This window comes from Micropterus salmoides, unplaced genomic scaffold (genome assembly GCF_014851395.1).
Source record: "Micropterus salmoides isolate LMB-PRFRI ecotype aquatic unplaced genomic scaffold, ASM1485139v1 Ms_hic_scaffold_14, whole genome shotgun sequence".
NCBI classification, from domain to species: domain Eukaryota; kingdom Metazoa; phylum Chordata; class Actinopteri; order Centrarchiformes; family Centrarchidae; genus Micropterus; species Micropterus salmoides.
In genome coordinates this window covers 27,539,903-27,563,054 of record NW_024040485.1, presented here as the reverse complement: position 1 = coordinate 27,563,054, position 23,152 = coordinate 27,539,903, and the positions used below count along the sequence as shown (strand labels likewise).

At 40.9% G+C, this 23,152-nt stretch overlaps 1 long non-coding RNA gene across 1 annotated transcript in view; it reads left to right on the top strand.

Moving 5' to 3' along the window:
• Positions 1-232: 232 nt before the first annotated feature.
• The window catches only part of LOC119902565, a 54,126-nt gene continuing 31,206 nt past the window's right edge, over positions 233-23,152 (top strand). Inside the window, exon 1 of the long non-coding RNA XR_005444339.1 lies at positions 233-323. This is a non-coding gene — a long non-coding RNA (uncharacterized LOC119902565). The remainder of the gene's footprint in view (positions 324-23,152) is intronic.

The window sequence follows — 23,152 nt, the reverse complement described above, 5'->3', positions numbered from 1 at the left end:
ATCGTTTAGTGTTCTGTAACACTTGTCATGTCTGTTACCCCAGTGATCCCTCTGCATGTCAGTCTCTGTTTTCCCCCCCGCTCTCTCTCCCTGCCTACCTGTACCTCGTTAACCTTGATCCCTGTCACATGTGTTGCTCCCGCCTGCTCGTTAGTCCCTGTGTATATAAACCTGGTGTTTCTGTCTTGTCTTTGTCGGGTCATTACCTCCTGTTACGTTGTCTGTGCTGTCTTGTCGTGTTTGGATTTTGGACCTTTGCCTGTTTCCGGATTTCACTTTGGATTACTTTGTTTCCGGACTTTGTTTCTTCAGCCTCTCAACCCGTAAGTGTGCTCGCCTTGTGTTTGTTAATAAACCTTTTGAGCTATACCTGCTACCCTACGTGCCCTGCATTTGGGTCCGCCTCCTGCTCTACCCTGCCTCACCACCACTAACTCGTGACAACTACTTAATTTTATATAAAACCTGGACAAAGGTGGACATTACTTGGAGAAAAGAAAGCGAGGAAGTTGAACTACCTGGTGAGTTTAGAAAATGTGTGTCACTTTATTCCAGCTGTCATTGTACTTTACTTACTTACTTTTAGCATAGCATAGCCCTGATCAATCAGAACTCCATTCAGAAAACACGTATTTTAAAAGTTGTCGTCCTGCTGACAGACCTGACAAAGCATGAATTCATATGTCTAACAAAACGGCATCATATTTTAGTTATTTCTGCATCAGTTTGATCAGTTTATTGCAACTAAATCATAGCAAAGGGTTTACTTTGGGTTCATATAGCTGTATCCGCGGGCTGTGTTTATACGTTTAAAACGCGTGTGTAAGAGAACACTCAATGTCCAGCGGTCAAACTCGCGCGAGTAAAGCAAGGCGAATATTAAATTCGCTTTCGGTAGGAACGCAGCTTAATCTGACACAAGGCACAGAGAGGACACAGGGGGGGAGGGGTGGACCTGCCCAGTTAGAGATGTGTGGCCTACAACTCATAATCAAACCTCACTGGCTTACAGAACTAGGGCTGCAGTAGGGAGGTCATGTTCAAACCCCACTGGCTCACAGAACTGGAGCCTCAGGAGGGAGGACTGCAGATGGACCCTATTTTAAAATACTGACACCAGTGACATGCAGTGTTTCCTCCAAACAAAGGTAATGAAGCCAGATTGCCTACAGTGGTGTCACACACCTTGCAGTACATTTCTGCATCACTACAGCAAGATGAAACATTAAACCACTGCACAACAAAATTTTCTGCTGCAGTTAAGTTGCTTGTTAATACAGTTTGACTTCATGCAGTGCTTCGCAGCACTGACCACTTAATGTTGTCCTTAACATAAGCCTGCAGTTCACGTTTGACTATCATGTTCAGTCAGTATCAAGTCAGCAGCAGTCATTTTGAACACACCTAATGTCTAGGCAATGGTTATACCCTAACGTGTCCATGTGTATTTGTTTGAATGAAAGTATGGATAACCAAATAAAAATGTTAGAAGGCTGGCTGGATGTATGCTGTTTGGGGCTTAACACAACTTGACATCAGCTGCAAGCTCAGGCAAAACTCCATGAAATGTCCAAGATGTTCTTATTTAAAGGGGCGGTAGAATGGAAATTTTCATTTATTTCATAGTTAAATAAAAAGACTTACCATGAGCCTCAAACTCTATTGTTAGCTCTGTCATATGTAAATGTTGCACATTCAAAATACCCCTGAAAAAACAGGCGAATGGCAACAAGCACCAGATGTTACTTAACATCTGGGATGTTTATGCCCCCAAAGTTACATGGACCAGCCCATGTTTCAGAGTTAGCTATGCTTGGGAAAGTTGTCCAATCAGAAGCAAGTGGGCTTTCAGGGAGGGGGGACTTAAAGAGAGAGGAGCTAAAACATAGTGTTCAGACAGAGGGTGCAAAGAGGTGCTGAAGCAGTGAACAGTATGGGGGGGGGGGGGGTGAAATATGAATGTGTTTTTTGAACACTAAAGCATGTAAACAATTTCTAGTAGAAACCCTAAATACAAGTATGGACGTGAAAATGAGTATTCTAAAGCACCTATAAGTTTTGTTGTCATGCTTGGTTGCCTGTCCAAATTATAAAGAAAATACATTAATATTGTACAATTTCACAATTTATGTCCACTGCCAGCATGTAGTGCAAATGCAGTAGTGTGGCCTTTCTCTAGCCAAGCAGAAAGTAAGGGTGAGGAGGTCGTGGTGGTGTTTGTGTGTAATGCCGCAGACTTAAATGGAGGACACTGGAGTTCGTCCCATGTCACAGAATTGCAGTTAACGTTTACCTTTTTGAGTAGGGCAACACTACAACAACAACCTATGATATGGCTTGGCAACAAAAAGACTGGAGGCTGTGGTTACTATACTTGGTATACTTTGTAAAACATTAAAAGGGGTGGCGGTGGAACAGTGGAATGCAACTTGCTCCAGAGGCATGCAACCTCTGAGATATATATATATATATATATATATATAGCAATTGTAAGTCACTTTGGATAAAAGCGTCAGCTTAATTATTATTAAATATTAAAAAAGACCAATGCCTACTGCTTCATTTAATCCCTGACTTTGTCCCTATCTAATAATGATCACATCCTTCTCTAATCTTAACCAAGTGCTTTGAGTCACTGATAATAACAATTATGCTTTAGGAGGATGAGCTGGTATCGTAGGGAAAACAAATTAAATAAATTAACACTGAACTTTTTTGCAGAAATCTTCAATATGAATATTTTGCTTTATTTTTAATATATTTCCTTGTTATGTTTGATAAAAATGTATGCTTGACAGCTTCGTACATACATCTCTGCTTATTCAAATTAGCTGTATCTGAGTGCAAGAGTTGATGGGTAAATCATGATGAATAATGCATAAACACACACAAAAAGTCAAAAACCCAAATGGATTTCACAAGATGTAAAAATACAGCCTCACAAACAAAACCCCACAACCATGTCCACTGGAGCGCAAGTCCCTACTGGAACCACAGAAAGACAAAAGAAAAGTGTCAAATCTGACAGGCTGAGTCCATCTGGGCAAGACCTCACAGCCATCATGCATGATATTGACCTATTGGTTCACTCATGAGAAGGCCCCAGGCATTTCACACATTTGTCTATGTTTGGAAGTACCCTAAGGTATTTCCTATATGTAGTTTTGTATATGTGTCTGATGTTATTGCTGTTTGTGGATATGCAGACGTATGTTCTTGAAATTCCCTAAGCACTGCGCATCTCCTGAATAATTTGACTTGCCATGAATATTTTTAAATGTGTCAACATGGGACCCAATGTGTTTCCCTTTTGTACACACACATACATGCACACTCACACACTGCCATCTCTGAAGTGTCGGCTGAGTGTACCAGACCGTTCCCCATGGATAAACATCGATGGGATGTATTGTGGTCTCTCTGAGCAGAGTGTGTGTTCCTCAGCTCATGTCAAGGCGTTCCACTCACATTCTGGGTTGGTATTTTTAACCCAGATGTTTTTTTTTTCACTTCAGTCAGAGACATTTTTCCTTTTCATTTTTGACAACATTTAGAATTGTAAATGCCACACACAAGGTCACTAGGTGTGAGGTTATAGCACTACTGGCTTAAAGATAATTTCCTTTGTTACAGCAGTACCAAAACACACAAAAGTCAATAAACTTTCTTTTATTAAATCACATACCTACAAAAGTTCAGCACAGGAACCAATTCAATAGGAATTTCCAGCTTCTCTGGGCTACAAAACCATTTCAACAGATTTTTCTAGTGCGTCTCTACTCCACCGAGGACCAACTTTTAACACTTTCTGTGTTTTAGAATCTATTGTGCCTCTTAAAGAAAAGGGAGTGATTCCTCAAACCTTACTCTGGCTTAATGACCCCACTAGAGTCTTTACAAGAAATTGTAGGAAAGCTGAAAGGAAGTGGAAAAGAACACAACCAGTCAGAGTTTGTTGCGTGGGTTTATTTCAAGTCAAGTCAGCATGTTTTAAGCAACGTAATTATGAGTGTCTAGTCTAACTTTGATCAACAAAACAAATCAAATGTCGGAGAGACTGCAGCCTGGGAAGGTGCTAGAGCTGGTATGGAAATAAGATGTCTGTTGTGTGGGAACACTTTGGCATTAGTCAAGATGATAAAGACAAAACAAAGGAAAATAAAAATACTGTGAGATAATAGCAAAACAACTGACTAAATGTGTTCTTATCTTGCTCCAGTGATGTATATGTGTACACCAGGACCCTGTAACATCACTGTTGGGCATTATTACAGGTGCAACAAAGTACAGTTGACCACACCCAACCTGAAACAGCCTTACAATATTCAACCAGAGAGAGCTTCTCAGCCTGATTCTGGCTGACCCTGTGATTAATTGGACAAACTCCTAAAAGAATGTGTACCACTGACGTAAATGGAGGCTTGACCCCTCATGTTTCTCACTGCTCTCGCTCTTCTTAAATGCTTTAATGTTCCCTTTTAATATTAATTTTCCATTTATTTTTGACTATTTAAAGCACAGCTCCTCATTTTGCATTTTAAATCCAATTTTTTGGCTTCTAGTGGCTACTACTGACCAAATCTGTGAAAATGATAAATCTGTAATATTGCATTTGTTATTGCAGTTGTGGACCACTTTTTCAAATGTATTGTACTTAAAGTCATGTGGACTGTGGTTATCACTTGTAACTGAAATGGATTGTGGTGTACCAAGCTGGTAAATTACATCAATGTCAATTTTTAACTGAGCCTTTATTTCTTTTGAAACCCACAGGACTTACAGTGGGATATCACTTTACTAAACATTGGTGCCGTGTTTGCCCAGTCATACTGTCAATGTCAAACAATATCAAAACTTACAAAGAAATACTTGGCCTTTTTGAGATGAAAGATTCTGTCTGTGTTTTGAAGAGCGAACACTGTCATACAGCTTGAAAGGTTTCTGTGACAATACTCTGCTGGAAGTGGACTGCATTTAAGTGGAGTGCATCTGTATAAGTGGTTGAAGTTCTAGGTACTCATCAGGCAGATCTGACCTAAGAGGCCAATTGAAAATCAACCTTTCACAAGATCATACCCTGTCAGAAAGCACCATATATTTCTTCCTTCCATCCAATAGCGACAGTACGTTGGATGAAAATATTTGCAGCAGCTGCACTTTATAACATATACTTGAATAAGGAGATAAGGCAAGAGACAATTTAGAAGAGAGCAGAAATTAGTCAGTCACCTGCTGCTAATGTTCTTCACCAACTAGTTTTAATATATTGAGGTTGCTGTGCTAGTCAGATACACTCTGGGTCTTATTGTCATAGTTTCAGTCAATATATTCTCCACAGCTCTGTTTCGCTTCAATGCTCAGACCCCATAAACCACAGTCAATTATTCTGGTGTAAATTTCATCCGACATGTGCAGAATGGGGAAAGTAAATTGATATTTGCTGACAATTGGTATTTTCTCATAGTCTTTGCTGAGTGAGAGACAGACAAAGGTCAGGTTGAAGCAAAACAAGACCGCATGCTGGGGTGCTACAGGTTAACTAGCTCCCAACGAAAGGCTGCTGCTTCCCGTCTGCCTATCCAAACGGAGCTCATCCAGAGGAGTAAATAGCCAAAGCAATCTGGGAGCTCCAAGAGTAAAGTAAACAGTGACAATGTGATACACTGCTGGCAAGGGAGTCGATGAGAGTATTAAGGGGGATGGAAACAGAAAAAACGAAATAGATGCAGATCAAAGAGGTTAGAGTGAGGAAGCGTGAAGGCGACAGCAAAAATGTAGTCTAATAAAAAAAAGTTCCCCTCAAAAGCACATTGCTTGACTCTGTAGAAGTCCACTTTAAAAGGTAGTTTATTCGGATTGACAAGAGGATGAGAGAAGGATAGGATGAGGGTTGTACACAGTGGGATGATTAGCAGTAAGAGAGAGGGATGAAGGGGCTCGAAAGCCAAAGGATGAAACGTAAGAGACGGTTGTGTTGGGATCATACATGGTGGAATGACTGGGGTCGGGGAGAGGGATGAAGGCATTAGATTGCATGGGGGATGAGTGGGGTCCGAAAATCCACTGACTCCGGGTACGGCACGTTACGGCTGCGCTGCTGTTGCCGGAGCTAATCGCGGCCATTATAGTCAATGCTTTTGAGTCTACCAAACGCGGCCGCAGCGCATCCCGGAAGCGGCTCTCCGCTCCGCAGAGAATAGGTAGCAGGTCTATTTTTACCGCTAGCCACATCAAGCAGCACAGAGCAGATCGAACAGGCAGTCTGACACAGAACGGCATAGAGAATCTGGCCAATTTTCAAAATAAAACACCCTTTGGAGACTCCCGATCGTAAAACGACAATAAACATGGTTAAAATGGACATAAAAGTAAATCATTTAACTATGTACCCTACTTAATCACAGTATAAGCACAAAATGCTAATACTGATTACCAAATCAGCAAAATCTAAACATGTCAGCAAAATCAGGCAGGCAAAACGCTCTGATTCTAAAATGCTCCTTGTGGGAAATGCAGCCTGAAGTTGACAGAACGAAACGAGGTCACAGAGAGCTTTGAAGAAGGTAGTAGAAGCACAAAAAGGAGAAATTAATAAGTAAATAATGTGGGGCAGGCTGCACGCTCCGCTGCTGAGATGCTTCCAGTGGACTTTGACGCCAGGCTATGGACGCATCAAAACCGTAATGCAGCCGTAACAGGACTCAGTGAATTCCTGGCGTTAGAGTCATGATGTGGCTGGAGCAGCTAGGCGGGGGTCGAGACTTGGTGTGGGCACATCTCAATAAGCTTTCTGCTTCATCATCCCCCAAAGTTAACTTCACTGGACTACATTACATTAACTCATTGAGCAGAAGCTTTTATCCAAAGCGACTTACAAGTTATATGTATGTCAGAGGTTGCACACCTCTGGAGCAACTAGGATGTCTTGCTCAGAAACACATTTGTGGGGAATTGAACCTGGGTCTCTCACACCAAAGGATGGTGTCTTATCCACTGCCCCATCACCACCCATATACTGGGTGAAAATGGGCTCTTGGGGTGTCACTGAGGTGGATGTACCTACAGTAAGCTTAGGAAGACCAGCTGCCAGGATTTTGTTTGTCCCTCCTGGAAATGGTGGTGGAATCAGAAGCACATAGTGACTCTGCGTAGTTCATTGGTGAAGATGGGGGCTGTGTCCGAAAAGTCAAAAAAATCTCCTTTCCTAACCACCTGAAGGAGGAAAAGAGGACTGCAGGGCTCATAGAATCCGACTGCTCTTTTCTAGGCGACATAATTATGCGACGATGGATGTTACTGACGTGACCTGCCGTGATGAAACTATAATGTTTAGACTACAAAAAGCGTGTCTTTGACACTGCGCCCCGTGTTGTTTTAATGCAGGCCATCTAAAGGTGGACAACACGGTGGAATATCACCTTCATAATCAAGATAGTAAAAAGGCCTAGGCTATAGGGTAGCCTACCAGTCACCAAATAATGGAACAGTTGTCACATTGAGAATGCTCACACTCACCCTCCTGCCCACCCATATTTATCAACATGAATCCCAATTATTGTATGTAAACAGTAAACACAGTGTTTCACACAAAATGACAGAGTAACTGTGGCAAGAGAGAGAGAGAGAGCACAACCGGCTGAGCAAATATATGCGCTGCGCCCAGCTCTGTGATCAAATACGATTTTACCCATAGCCCAGTAAAAAAAACAATCGAAACTCAGTATGTGGCGGTCAACGTTGATGATGTGATCAACGTTGACTGCAGCTTGATCATTGCCTTTATTAAGGCGAGAGTGTCAGCATCTGTGACTGAAGTAAAATTAATTTATGATATTACTGAAGGCTGGCAATACATAACGTGAGCCTGAACACTGCAACATTGTCCTCACTTTGATCATTTTACAAGACTGGTAACACAGCTCGCATGGGTCTCAGTTATTGCTGACAGTTCAAGACCTACACCTATGCATGTTTGCAAGTTATGGCATAAGGGAGAAAAGGCTTAATAGCCAGTGGTAACTTGATCAACATCCTTTATCTGTCATGGTTGGTGATATTTTTATTGAAGGGGAGAAGAAAAAAAAAAAAAAAAGCTTATTTCAACAATCCGAAACATAAAATGGTGTTGAAACAGTGTTAGATTACAGCAAAGACAAAAGAAAACAAACCGAAGGTAAGGAAGCCTTATTCAAGAATCATAATGTGCATCTGTATTGCTACAATTTTGCTGTGGTCAATGGATTTTATCTTTGGGTTTGAGAACGTGCGTCGATTTAAATGTTGCCGCTGCAAGGAATTGTGGGGCAGCATTCTCACCTTTCCTTTCGTAAAGGATGGTCAGGTGTACCCTATGCTAAAGGAGATATGAAAGGAAGCATTGAGGCACCTTTCCTTAGCTGTCATGGCTGCCACTGAAATACTTCCAGTTCATTTCACTCAGTTAGGAACCTCCCTAAGCAAAAAAGACTCTTCCAACGCAGCCTGCGTCTTGTGGAGAAAAAAAATGGTGGGCTTATCTCTGGTTTATATAGGTTTAAATGGAAGAGAAAGATGGGGTGAAAAGGCCCGTGCTGGTCGGTTTTGCTTTATTTAAGGTTAAATTTGAGGGTGTCTGGGGAGTGGATAGAAATGTCTATGAGAGGCTCGGATGCCGTTATGGGTCATAGGTGGATGAGGTGGTGGTGAATTCTGAAAATCGTTAAAAAAAACAAAGAATACTAGGGGGAACATTGTTTCAAGGGTTGAGTCGATGGATGGGGTAAGTATCCTGCGTGAAGGGTTTGGATGCAACGAATGAGAAGGGTTGTGTTTCAGTGCGAACTGAGATTCTGCCTTTCATAAATATGTTGACGTGGGGGTGAGAAATGGAAGAGTCTGGAGCTCCAGAAAGCAGTTTGATTAAGAAGTCATAATCCTGAGGTACACTTTAATGTTTTTTTATTCTGATTTTGACAACTGAGTGGACGTAAGTGATGAAGCTGGTTAATGATAGGATGATGTCGATAGAAGGAAATGGTAGACTGAGGAAGGTATGCACATTTGAAACTGCACCATTCAACAGAACGTTGAAGGGGTTTTAGGAGTGAGACTATTAATGTCCGCATGGCATGATGCGGTGACCAGGTGGAGTAGCTGGGGGTTCAAGTGAAGATGGTAGCTGGAACCGAGGAACAGAGAGATTGTTGGATGAGGATCCAAGCCTGCTACTATGATTTGAACTTCCAAAATGAGAAACCTGGAACATAGGCGGCAAGGATGACGAATTGGTGTTGGGCTGAGATTAAGGTCAGTCTGCGGATGAAAATGATGGAGTGATTGTGATCAGTAAACATCAGCAGCAGTTTCCAGCATTCTCCTACCAATAACATGTTGTACATATGTAGGAAAAAGCAGCAGTTTCAAAAATATTAATATTAGAATAATTTCAACAATCAACATATATAAGCTGAACTCAATGAATGGAAATGTAAAGTGACAGAATGCAGTGTTACAGAAAGCAAGAGGCAACGATTTTATACATAAAACATGTATTACTCACACTACTAACACACCACAGAACTAATAAACTACTAGACACACAAATTAATAGATAAATGCATCCATGAATAGATGTTCTGAACATAGCGATGAACAACTGATGACTGAATGAGGACCATTTTGTACTGGATGATACAATTGGCTTGAGTCGACTCTCCGTGTCTCTCTGCAGGCGGCGGAGTGATAATATCTTTACACCTTGAGGCTAGGTCTGCAGGAGCCATAGTGACAGACAGTTTGTCACTGTTCTGACTTTCCTAACAGTTGTCATGTTAGAAGACTGAAGATTTATTTCTCTCTGGGTTGGTTGGGGGCCAGCCTTTGCAGGTTTAGTGCGGCTCGGGATTCAATTGATTCTTCAGGTGGATAAAGAAAGCTGGTGTCGACTGATCAGTGGCCTGGCAAGACACGTGTAGCAGAGGGCAAGAGGAAAAGTGAAGAGATGTTTGGGCTTCCTCTGGCTTTGTAGTTTTCTCTCAAAGGTGTCAGCTGTGATCAGCACGAGACCTGATCGCTCCCAGTAACTGACGTTTGATATAGCCATGCAGTGGAGAGAGGAGAGATCTATCTAGTCTTGTCTTGCCTGAGTACTTCTAAATAGCAATGCCGATGGGACTGATGCGGTTGATTTGAAAAGGGGGGCAAGAAAATGGACCTGTCTAGAAGCCTTCGTCAACTCCTCTAGCTCGGATGGTGTTACAATACGTATAAAAAGCGAAGGCAAATTCCACTGACATGACTTCCCTAGAACATGAAGACGAGGGGTTCCTGAGCTGGGTTGCACCATGCAGTGCTGATAGCACCGTACGACTGGTGGTAGCACTAGCTGGTGGCTGAAAGAGCTGAGCGAGGTCAATGTAATTACTTGACCTGAAGCTATAGTGGGCTTAGGTTTGGGTATCGTTTAAAATTTTACGATACCAGTACCAAAACCAGTATCCTTAAAATGATAGAGATACCAATAGAGTACTTCATTTGATACCTTGCATAAAATGCCACCTGTTGAAGCCATAGTAGTTGATTAGTAGCTTATTATTATTATTATTTTATTGTTGTTGTTATGGACAAGCAAGGTTATCTATTAAATTTTTTTCTTGTTTCAAAAAAATGTTAAATAAAAGTATTGGGAAACTGAACCTCATCCTGATTAGTTCATTCTCATGGGTAGTTTCATTCGGGGAAAGACTATAGCTTGCAATTGTTTTTATATTTGAATGCGAGAGGAGGAGTGAAATAGTTTAGTAACCAAATAAGTTGTGGGAAATGAATTTAAGGTAATTTTTTGATGTGTGTGTGTGTTGAAAGTAACGGAAAATTATTTTGTTAACTTTCGATCAATAAACTGATTTGAAAGTTCTCTGCGAGAGCTTTTTCCTTTATTTGTGAGTCGCAAACCTCCTCCAAAAACAACAGTCACAAGTATAAAATGAGTAGAGAGTCTCTTTAAACTTAGCTACTAGAGTTGAGCCGGATACTTGAGTATCCAGTACGGATAAAGCACTTTTGCCGAGTACGAGTATTATACGAGTAATACGAGTCAATATCTGTGCTCGGATTGAATAAAAATCCTCATTGGGTAGCTGACTGTGTCTGCGTTCTGTTATAGGCTAGTCACAGCGCCCCTCCCCTACACACATACAGATTTAGATTTATTGTGTCCCGCTCTGCTCACTCACACACTCACACACAGAACACTGAGAAGAGAACAGCTCTCTCTGTCTCTCCCTCAGTCACTCAGGTTCGCGGGTCTTTTCCATTAACGTTTAGGGTTTCTTCAGCTTCAGGTTTGTTTTTTACTTCGGTTTGTAGTACTAGGCTACTTACTTATTACCAGTAGAGTTCTGGTAAGCGTGGGGTTTGTTCAGACGTGGTGCTTGGTAGAATGCGACTCGCGTTGCGTCTCTGCCTGTCGGTGATTTTTTTATTATTTTTTTTTAAACTGTCAGCTGGATCTAACCAGTTTCTGACACTTTCTTGCTGTATTTTATAAAAAATTAAAGGTAGTTCTGGTATAAATAAATTATTTAAAATAATATTACAAATTAAGGCCGTTAGCAGCAGATGACCATTCACAGACATGAACAAGTCCACTGTCAGCAGAGCGTCATATTTTACATGTTAACTTTAACACTTAAGAAATACAACAGTAGCGCGCCCGCATCTGACACATGCAGGGAGTCGCTGACAGTGTGAATGTCTAAATGAACAGGCGTAGTCTATAATAATGCGTTGATAAAAAGTGTTCTCATGAGCTGTATGAAAATATCAGCCTTATTCTTTCAGCTCGGCTGTGTGTCGGCGTCTCCACATTAAAAGACTCGGGCCGTTCTCCCTCACTTTAAAAAAACTTGTCGCCACTTCAAAAATTAGATTAATTTATTTAACACAATCAAAAGTGTTCTAAATTAACTTCATAAAGCACTGAAACGAAGTATTAGCCAGTCATCATCATGGGCCAGGAAATCTTACTGGACACTCTGTAAGCCTTCCACTCACGTTTTCCTCTGCAGTGCCATACTGAGCCATGTAGCATTACGCACAGTGTCACGCAGTATTTATATGTTTACAGCAAACATTTAGAGTAGGCTTCGCACCTTGTCTAAATGATGGCTTCAGTCAGTGGCATCCCCCACCCTGGGAGATCCTTTGAAGATGGAGGTTTGACAAGTTCATTTTTTAACGTCGGTTTTGTTATGTTTGGCCTGCATCAACATGAGGACTGATGATGAGGATGGAGAGTAGCAACTGTGTGAAGGCTGTCACTGACTTTATTTCCACACATTTTTTATTTACACAGTCCATATGTGCAGGTGGTGAAGATGTGCTGGTTGCGTAGAGGTGAGAAGGCAGATCAGTTTGTGCGATCTCAGAAAGAAGCAGACAGTTTTGCAGTTGCTATATACATTTGAAGGTTGTAGTCAGGCTGTCTGACTCAAACGGACGTGAAAAAAATTAAAGATGGAAGCTAAAGTCTACCAATCACACAGTAACGTTACAAGTGAACCACCGCATCTCCCGACGATTGAGACAAAAGACAACGACATTATGGGTCACTGTTCCTGCACAGCTGACATTAATAATAAAATCCACAGCCGACATTTTTCTGGATTTATTTTAGGTTTTGGAAAGAGAATAAATCGTACTTCTCCTTTCAACCTCTCTGGGTAGCGACTGTAATTATTACAAGTGCCCCAGGAACAGCGTTTGACCATATCTTAGAAAAATACAGCCAAAAAAAGCTAGAAAATGAGTCTTTTTTGCATTAGAGTCAATGGAGCGCATCCATGAAAGAGTCGGCCCTCAGATAGAGCGAGTCCTATACTGCGCTGTGATTGGCCAGCTGTGCATTCGGGGCGCGGCTTAGCGAAGGGTCGATTGACCGTGAGTGTCAGTGGCATACGCTCCGGCTCTCTCCTCTGCATTCTGGGAGGGGCTAATGAAATTTTTCGCGGATACTGATTTCAAATTTGAGTTGGCACTTGGCTTATTTTATTTCTTTTACAATTGAAAGGTGCAGTATGGAATAGTTATGGCTCACTAGCGCGAGCACAAATTAACGTAATGTTTAAATGATAAAGTGATAACATCCCACACGTAGGCAGCATTTATACATGAGGCCCCAGATGAGGATTATTTTGAAGTCTGGATTGGTTCTGCACCAGATGTTGGTCTATCCATCCATTGTCAACTGCTTATCTGGCATATAGGGTTGCTAGTCCACACATATGCACCAATTAACCTAGCCTGCATGTCTTTGTATGGTGGGATGAAGCCGGAACACCTGGAGAGAACCCATGCGGACACGGGGAGAACATGCAAACTCCACACAGAAAGGCCGGTGCAACTGGGGTTTGAACCCATGACTTTCTTGCTGTGAGGTGACAGCGCTGACCACTGCACAACTGTGCCGCCGCCCCAGTGGATCTTGGTAATTTATTGAATTTATGGAGGATATGGCCAGGTGACTTTTGCTATCTGTGATGTAAATAGGATTTTGATTTCACTTTGGCTTCAATTAGCACTGATTCCACGGACATTTAGTTCATTTTTTCTCTACACAACTGCTGCCATCCCCTGCCGTGATAAATAAATACACACAGTACAGTTCACTATACTAAGGTTGGGAAAATATACCCCCTTTATTTTATTCATAGTCTCTCACTTTTCCTGATTTCTCCATCTGTTTGAATTCCAGTCACTGAATATGCAGTAGAAATAATTAAAGTGTATGGCTTTGAAATGGAGATATCTAACCCCACTGCATATCCTTTGTTGTGAAACTCTTCAATCACCTGCAGTGTAAATTGGATACCATAAGGTGACAAATAGAAGTTTAAAACAATGTACAGCATCTGTTTCCTTGCATTTATTTTTTTCTTCCACTGTTTGTTTAATATTCTAGACAGATTTTTCATTTCCGATACAAATACTCTAGATACTGTGCCTTTTGTAAAAAGTAGTCGCTCAAATTGTTTTCACAGTTCCTTTGGTGTAAATTAGCTGGAGGTTCAACTATGTTCTTTTATTTTTCTCGCCACTGCAGCACATACATTGTTGTTATTCCAGACAGTGTTCCTGAATTGCTACATTAAAAGGTATGTGCATGTCCTCCTAATCATTATCAAGTTGATGGATAGCGCTTCGTTCGTTAGCGCTCCTGGCTGTTGCAATGACAGTCTTTATGGTCATTGGAGTCACGTGAGGCCAAATCTGAATGACTGGTTTTGGCATTGTCACAAAGCCAGATGCGTTTGTTCAATATCATGGGAAGGAATGAAGGACAACATGCATTGCTTTTCTTGTGTATATGTGTGTGTCTGCCTGAGTTTCTTTGATACTCCAGACATGTATAGAATCACAAAGTTGTTGTGTTTACTCTAATTTTCTTTATCACCTGTATTGTTGGTGTACTTCCCGGATCTTGTGGCTGTTTTCACAGAGGTCCCAATTGAATATCCACAAGCTTTAAGTGCAACCCTCAGGTGTTTTTGCTCCTTCTCTTGAACTTGGGCATTTGTTGGTATGCTATAATCAGCTCTGTGGTGCAGGGTTCTGATAATTCCTAGCTTATGCTCCAGTGGGTGGTGAGAGTCAAAGAGTAAACATTTACAATTAGTTAGAAAGTGGCGGAATTTCAAAAAGGGGCATTAATGGGGATGGAGCCAGGATATATTATATTTATTACATTTTTGGTTTAGATAAGCTATAAAGGCTTTGATGGAATGGAAGCCATTTAAGCAAAGATCAGATGCTCTGCAGCATGAAGTCTACATTGTATCTGCCCAGGTTAAACAATAGTGGGTGGGCAAACTGGTTCTATTATGGTTTAGGCTGCAGCATGACTTATCAATGGAAAAATAAAATAAATACATGCGCTGTTGTCTGGCCAGAGTGGCTAGGAAGGTAGTAGGTAGGCAGACTCAGACATCATATGTTCGCAGAGGTGATTTTATTTACAGTGGTCTGCAGTTCACAGATAATTCAACAATCAAACGAACAAAAAGAACACATTAAACTTTTAGCAACGCTAACAAAAGGCACATGTTCACAGCAGCACAGCCTCACCTCTTTTACCTGTTGGGAGCACAAATCCCACTGTATATAGGGTGGTCAATTCACACCCAACTGCTTCAGCCCATCCCATTCTGATGCAGGTTGATCTACTCCATAAGATTAATACCTAGAAATCTCTTAACATTTGGAACTTAGTTATCAGGTCACTCTGCTCTCACTGCCTAGAAAACAGGTCAGGGTTATTCACACATTTATTTATAATAATCAAAAACAACCAAAAGAACCATTCCTATAAAGAAAGAAAACCCTCTACTTGGTTTGGCCCGGTGATGTCATCAGTGACCACCCTATTCCTATAAAACAGGAAATGCTTAGGCCGGCCCCTCCCCAAACAATTATCCTGCATGGTGGAACTGAACAAAGGAACAAACAATTGTAAGTATTAACACAGGAAAACAATTAAACCATGTTTAAACTTGCAACCTAAAAAAAATGGAGCTGAAACTAACTTATGACTGTGTTTACTCTAACTTACCATATGCTTTGCTGTTGACTGTAACATAATGCAAACACAAACAACCCGGGATAGTAAGTGGTGCACTTTTACACAAGCTATGGTAAGTTACCAAGAAATAAACACTTGTATATGTATAAACTAGAAGGTAATGGCCTGTATGGGACAGGTGGTGAACAAACCCACTTCGTCACAATACATAAATGAAAATCAGGTTGCTGGCACTGCTAGTACTGGGAGACACACTGCAGTGCATGTGTGGCACCCAGCCTTAGCAGGTGTTGATCAGGAATATGGGGTGGCTTGCAATTATAGATCCAGACTCTGCAGCTCCAGAGGCAGAAATACCTGCTGAAAGTGACAGGAGTGAGGAGAGAGATGAGAAATCTCTAAAAAATTAGAGAGGGAATATGTTGCGTTACTAACATGCATTAATTGGATAAGTGGTGGAAGAAGTATTCAATTTTCAACAAAGTAAAAGTACAGATGCCAAAAGTAAAAGTCATCCAGTATAATACTACGCAAGTAAAAGTAAAAAAGTACTTGCGTATCAAATGTAAAAAGTACTACACATATCTATTGACCCTACAAAAAGCAACCTATCTTCTACCACTCAAGCTGGGTTTTAATACAGCTTCATAAGTTACAATGAAAAACAAAAAGAAAAAAGGGTCGCAAAAGTACAAGTGGATATTTCCTATCCCTACACTGTGTGGGGAATTGCATGGGGAATTGCCTGCATTATTGCTTTGCTGCTGTAGATGTTTTCCCCTTCAGACCGACAGACACAATGTGGGACTAAATAAATAGTTGTATTTCACTCTCATTGGTCAGACAGTCTGGCAAGAGACACAGACAAGAGATGCGCTGCCCAGCTGGGTTAACAGGACAGTATAGAGAGAGACGCACTGCAGCTGCATATTAATCTAACATTTCTGTTACCTGCTGACATCAGACTTTGAGAGGAGAGAACACACGTTTACCTGACTGCTGCTGCTATTCACTCTGTGAGTTTATTCTCTTCTTGTGCCCAGAAGGATAGTCCCACTTCATCCTCTCATCGAAGTTACAGGCTACACATTAACACTGCCTTTCACCTTTGAAACGAGAGTGAGGTGTGGCCCTACGGCTGTGCGCGAGTTACTTGATTGCTATGATCACGGATGCCAGTGTCGCATCATTATATATATCCTACATTTATTATGAGTTTTATAATTAGTATTCATAATTAACACTGATATTAAATTGGGAGGTCTGGGGGTCCTCCCCCTGAAAAATCTGGGCTTTAAACACTTAATTTTCTGCATTCTGGTGAATTTCTTTGCACCAATTTATTGAGGAAATGTCTCAGATGACAATTCAAAATAAGAAGAATATAGTGTAATATAATGCGGTAAGGCTGTCAGATGTTTCTACTGTAGATCAACTTTTCTCATCTAATTTAATCCCAGCTGAGTCTACATACATGCAGGCATGCCTGAAGTAGACTAAAGTCTTTTCAAATGTGCATATGGCACCTTTTCACCTCAATGATAAATTAGCTTAATTAATCTGAATTCCGTTAAAAATTATTTATTGATGAAATATTTGATAGGGGGGGTCTCAGGGTCCTCCCCCAGAAGATTTTGAGCATTAAACACAAATTTCCTGAATTCTGGAGACATATTCTGAACCAATTTATGGTGGAAATGTCATTCCCTTTTCTGACCCTTTTTGTAAGCTTTTCTGCTTTCCTTAAAGTTGTCAACCTTAATTCTAGGTCATTCAGCAGCAGATCGGTTTCGGTCAAAGATAAATCTCATGGATTCAACTATTATACAGGGCCCCTACCGCTAGCCCGACCACTAACAAAATTCAATCTAAGTTTTTCCCCCTAACACGTGGCTGCCGTCAAGGCTGCTCTTTATCACCTATGCTATTTGCCATTGCAATTGAGCCACTCTCCATTGCTCTTAGAAACTCACCACTTTTCACTGGCATATACAGAAACTGGTTGGAGCACAGAGTCTCGCTTTATGCTGATGATCTCTTGCTCTCTGTCTCGAACCCCAACCCTGGGGTAGATTCGATACTTTACAGAAACTCCTTTTCAGGCTACAAGTTAAATATTAGTAAGAGCGAATGTTTCCCTGTAAACAATGCTGCGAAGCAGATCCCGAACCAAGCACTACCTTTCAAACTGGACTCCTCCAGCTTTCGGTATTTAGGCATTAATATCTCTTACAGTCTTTCTTCACGTTATAAACATAACATATTGAAGTTAGTTAAGGAAGTCAGATCAGATCTCCAACATTGGAATAGCCTCCCCTTATCACTTCTTGGAAGAATCAATTCGATTAAAATCAACATCCTACCTAGATCTTATTCCTATTCCGATGCTTACCAGTATTCCTACCCTGATCTTTTTTTTCAAAGAATTGGATAGGAATGTTTCGTCTTTTATTTGGGCAGGGAAGACCCTGAGGGCAAAATAAAATGCTCTATTCTGCAAAGGGCTAAGGAAGATGATGGTCTAGCTCTACCTAATTTTCTGGCATACTATTGGGCAGCTAATGTCCAAAAAATATATATGTGGTACCACTTTCCCAATACAGACTGGTGTCAATTGGAAGCCGACTGTTGCAGTCCAATTTCCCTGTCAACTTTGATATGTGCCCCCTTGAATACATATCCCAATAAATACACATCTAACCCTGTCATTCTGTCTACTATAAAGATCTGGAGACAGTTAAGGCGCAACATTAAAATCTCTTCTCCCTCCCCGCTAATGCCCATCTGTGACAACCACCTATTTCGGCCTGTGGCTCTTGATCCAGTTTTTTCCTTGTGGAAAAAGAAAGGCCTGGTTCATCTCAAACAGCTTTTTTCCGAAAAGGTTTTTACCTCTTCTGAATATCTTAAAATTAGATTTGGCCTGCCACAATCCCATTTATTCAGATATTTTCAAATACGAGACTTTGTTCGCTTTCCCCATCAACCAACTGAATCTCTCATTGATATAATTTTCAGCCAGGAGTCATTTCTGGCACGGTGAAGTTAATCGCATCATTTTTATTATCTGCCTCAGCAACTAGGACTATTTGGGGGAAAAAGAGCTTGGAACTGTATTCTCAGATGAATGGTGGCGGGTGGACTTCAACAGGGTTAACTCTACTTCATCTTGCGCTAGACTGACACTGATTCAGTTTAAGGTTTTACACAGGACACACCTGTCCAAAGCTAAACTTTACAAGCTATACAACACGGGCGATGTGTGACAGATGCTCTCTATCACTGGCCAACCCATACGCATGTTTCCCTCCTGCCCCAAACTGGCTCCTTTCTGGGCCTCTTACTACTATATGGGGGACGTGGGGTCCTTTTCTTTCCTTTGTAAATTCTATTTCTTCTCTGGAAGATGAGTAGATTTGACATAGTCAGTCGGGTCACAGAGCAGGTCCTTCTTCATTATTTAACTTTATTTTATTTATTCATTTATTTATTTATATTGTTTACATATTTTGTAAGTTGTTTTTTTTTTTTTTTTTTTCCCCCATTCCCTCATTCACATGTTTTGTCCGTATGCGAACATGGTTCTTAAGTTTGGAAGTGGGGAATTGATTTGTTCACTATGTTCCTGTATGTCTTAATAATGTTAAACTGGGTCACAAGTCACACTTTCAGCTGCATTTAATATGCCGTACATCAGGGGTATTCAATTAGATTTCAAAGAGGTCCAGTTAGAGAAAATTTCCCGAAGCAAAGGTCCGGAACATCAAAACGACTAACTTGCGTTATCATTCAGTACTATAACCTATAGTTGTATCAACACATGTTTTTAGTCAACAACGGACTGTCAAATCAAATAATATTTCAGTCAGTTTTCACATCAAACTGGAAGGATAATAAATAATAACTATTCAAATAATAAATTCTAAATTTAAGTAAACTAAAGTGCCTAATTTTTAGAAAAAATTTAATAAAAAGTGTAGCTTGAAGTGATGAAGTGTAGTCTTAACCAATTTTATAATAAACACTCAACACATCATAACTGAACAGCTGTAATGCCTCCTCTTCTCTTTCATTTCCTCTTACAGAGCTACCACTTTCCTACTTTCTGTTGTTCAGTGAGAAACGTGAGCTCCAGCTAGCATATTGGAGATCTATGAGATATTCTGGTTTTGAACTGCCCGTGGGAGGAATGTACATGTAAAAATCTGTACATTCTTGATTAAAAGTCATGTGAAAAAAAACTCTTATCTTTCGTCTCCTCAATTCGCGTGTGTTTCCAAAACGTCTCTGGTGAATCTCACGGACTCGACTCGCAAGCATCGGAATGCACAGATTTGATTGGCTGAGCAGCGTCACATGAGACGATTGGAGCACATGCGATTGGTCTGTGAGTTTCCTGGTCCTCTAAACCAGTACAGTAAATGCTAGAAAAGCTGCGCGGGTTAAAATAGAAACGCTCCGTCACGAGGTAGTAAGTCTCAATAATAAATGGGCTGTAGGTCGGCGGTCCGGAGAGGACGGCGGCTGGGTCCGGACCGCGGTCCACCTATTAGTGACCTCTGCTGTACATTGTCAACCCAATAAAGATACTTGAGGGGGAAAAAAATGTGAAAAGAAAGAAGCTTTTAATAAATGTTTTTAAAGTGCGTGAATAAATCCAACAATGTAACCCTAACCCTTAAGGGAGGGGGCATCAGTGCGCATGTGTGGGCGTAATGTGTGTAGTGGCAGAAAAACACCTGCTAAAGAGACGGAACCCCAGCTTCGCCGGTGTTATGCGCACCTCGCGGGACGTTCGGATCATTTCTCAACATTGATGAATCTCACAAAGAATATTAGAATAAATATTAGAAAAAAAGAATTGTTTTTAAACGGTACCGTGACCTGCATGTACAGTTAGTTGTCAGGCAAGCGTGCACACAGAGAACAGAGAGAAAAGGGTTAACAATAAGCCTCAGTTTAGCTGTAAATGTACAGTAACGTTGACTAATAAATAAAGACTGCACTCAAATATGTAAGTAGGCATCTAAGGTCACCCCACCGCCACCCCAGCTCCACCTTTCAGGCCAATTTCAAGTGCTGAAAATTTTCTGCCTGGGGCATTTATTTATCTCAACTGCAAGGAGGAACCAGGGTTATTATTGGAAACATGCTTTCACTAGAGATAGCCCTTTATTTTTAAATTTCCATTTTTGCATAAGCATATTATATGCATAATATAATTTTTGCAAGACAGGCAGTTCCTGTTTTTATTTTTCATGTTTGCATTTGATTTGCTGTTGATGCTGTAAAATTGCTCTAACATTTTTGTGTCCAGTAATCAAGCATAGCCTTAGTGCCACGCACCCTCAGTCATACAGACACAGTTCAGGCAGCTAGCTCCTGTCCTCCTCCCCTCTGTCTCTGCATGATTCACTGCAGGTAACAATGTGCAGATTGAAGCTGCATGGCAATCTAAGCTTAACAGTTAGACCACAGACAGCTTTCATTTAGCTCGTTGTACATCTAGCTTTGCCAAGCTATTGTTAGCACGGTGTGCATTTAATATCGTAGAGGGTGAGAGACATGGACAGAGCAGATCAATTAACCCGTCTACATGCTTTTTTTTTAATGGATGTATCAACAAAATTATCTTTTACTCTTGAGGTTTTGTTGCACATATTGCAGTAGCTTAGAGTTACCTTCACTTCAACGTGTCCATGGTCTATCTCTGCGCTTGCCACTGTGAGCCTGCATGTGTGTTTTCGTATATGGAAGGCGACACAGAACAGCAGAGGCTGCATCCTGATAATAAACAGTACGGTCTTCAGCCCCAGGCCCTTTTAACACCATGCTTCAGTGCTCATCTAGTATCTGCATAAGCCTGCTCTGTTCTGTACAGGGGTTCTTTACTGCGGCTCTCTGCCTCAGGCTTTCCATGTATGCACATGGATGAGCAGAGAGGTGCACTCCCTACCTTATGGCTTTTCCACATAGGCTTGTGGAAAGGCAGAGAGGTGTGCTCTCCCTGCCTCATGCTTTCCACGTAGGCCACGTGGATGGGCAGAGAGATCCCAGAACAGAGCCATACCGCCAAATATAACTAGAATTCCACAATATCTGTCTTTGATGAAAGTTGTCCTGACTGAACTTTGGTTTATGACTGAATACCTGGAAAACTAATGACATTCCCAATGCTAACTTGGCCGTGGACTCTTAGTCTTGTTAAATAAAAGATAAAATAAGAAATGCAGTTCTCACTCATGTGCTAATTAATTCCAGTTGCTTCTTCTTCTGTTGAGCTAATTTTAATAAAACAATACTTCCAGCTCCTACTTTTGTTTCAAAAGCCTACTAGTGGCTCACAGAGCACAATTCATATCTTTCTTGGTGGTCTTTTAGTATGACTATCTTCAGAAAAGGTTGAGTTTTATTATACAGTCCTACTTACATACTGCCAGTAAATGTTCCCCCCCATATGTCCCAAAATAACTTGTAGATGTATTACTGTACTGCTCAACACACACAATTAGTGTTTGGAGTTATTGAGCTGGACAAAAAATGGCTGAATTATCACAAAAATAAAACTGTCTCTCCCTGACAGACACTCATATTGTGATTGTTATTGATGTGGTCTTTCTTCATAACAGATTGTCACATAATCCACCCCCTGATTCCTAACAATCCCTCTCTACTTTGCACCAATCAGAGCAGAAAATTGTAGTAAAATTAAATTAAAAAAAATAAACCTGTGCCAACATCTGTCACAACCGCATACAGGAATGTGTGTTCTAATAGACTGAAATAGAAATGCATCAATAAATAAAAAGCAAGACAGAAAAAACACTTCTTGCATATGACGGGAGCATTGAGCTGTCTGTAAGGCGGTTTAGGAAGGAAGAGGATAAAGGCAACTCTAAGCTTATTAAAACATGAAGGTGTTGAATAGCCAGATTATAAGAACTCCTCCCTAATTTCACGAGCAAAGCAGAAACAGTGCCGTCAGTGTAGACCAGATATGCCGCAAACTGGTTTTAAGCTTCTATCATCATTCAGCAGGCCATTTTTTTCATTTGCAATATCTTTTTCACACCAGTTAGAGTCGAGAGGAAAACACTCGAGGCATCTTTTCCCCCCTCTTTGACTTAGTTTGGTCCATTTTTGTCTATTTGTCTCTCTCTTTCCCAGCCTCACCCTGTGTCTCCTCTCTGTCTCAACATCTATATCAGATGTTTCAGCAGCAAGTTGGTGCTTCAGTTAGCTCTGTCTATACCTGGAGGCGGAGATTTGAGCAGCAGCAATAACGGGGACAAATAATTGTGGGAAGGTTTTTTTCCAATTTTGGAAAAGTTGTAGTGAAAGACTGGAGAGCTGTAGCTTCGGGGATCCCACAGTACCATCCATTACAGCTACACACCTTCAAAACCTTTAAACATAACGTTATGCTTTAATTTCATTGTACTGGGTCTTGGAATTTCAAACGAAAGATGAATATGCAGAAGGATTTTACAATGTCTCGTTATTTTCTATCTACCTGCACATGAAGAACACCCTGCATTCTGTAATTATAAGGAACCTTTTCTCAACCCAGGATGTCAAATAGGCTACCTAAGTCAT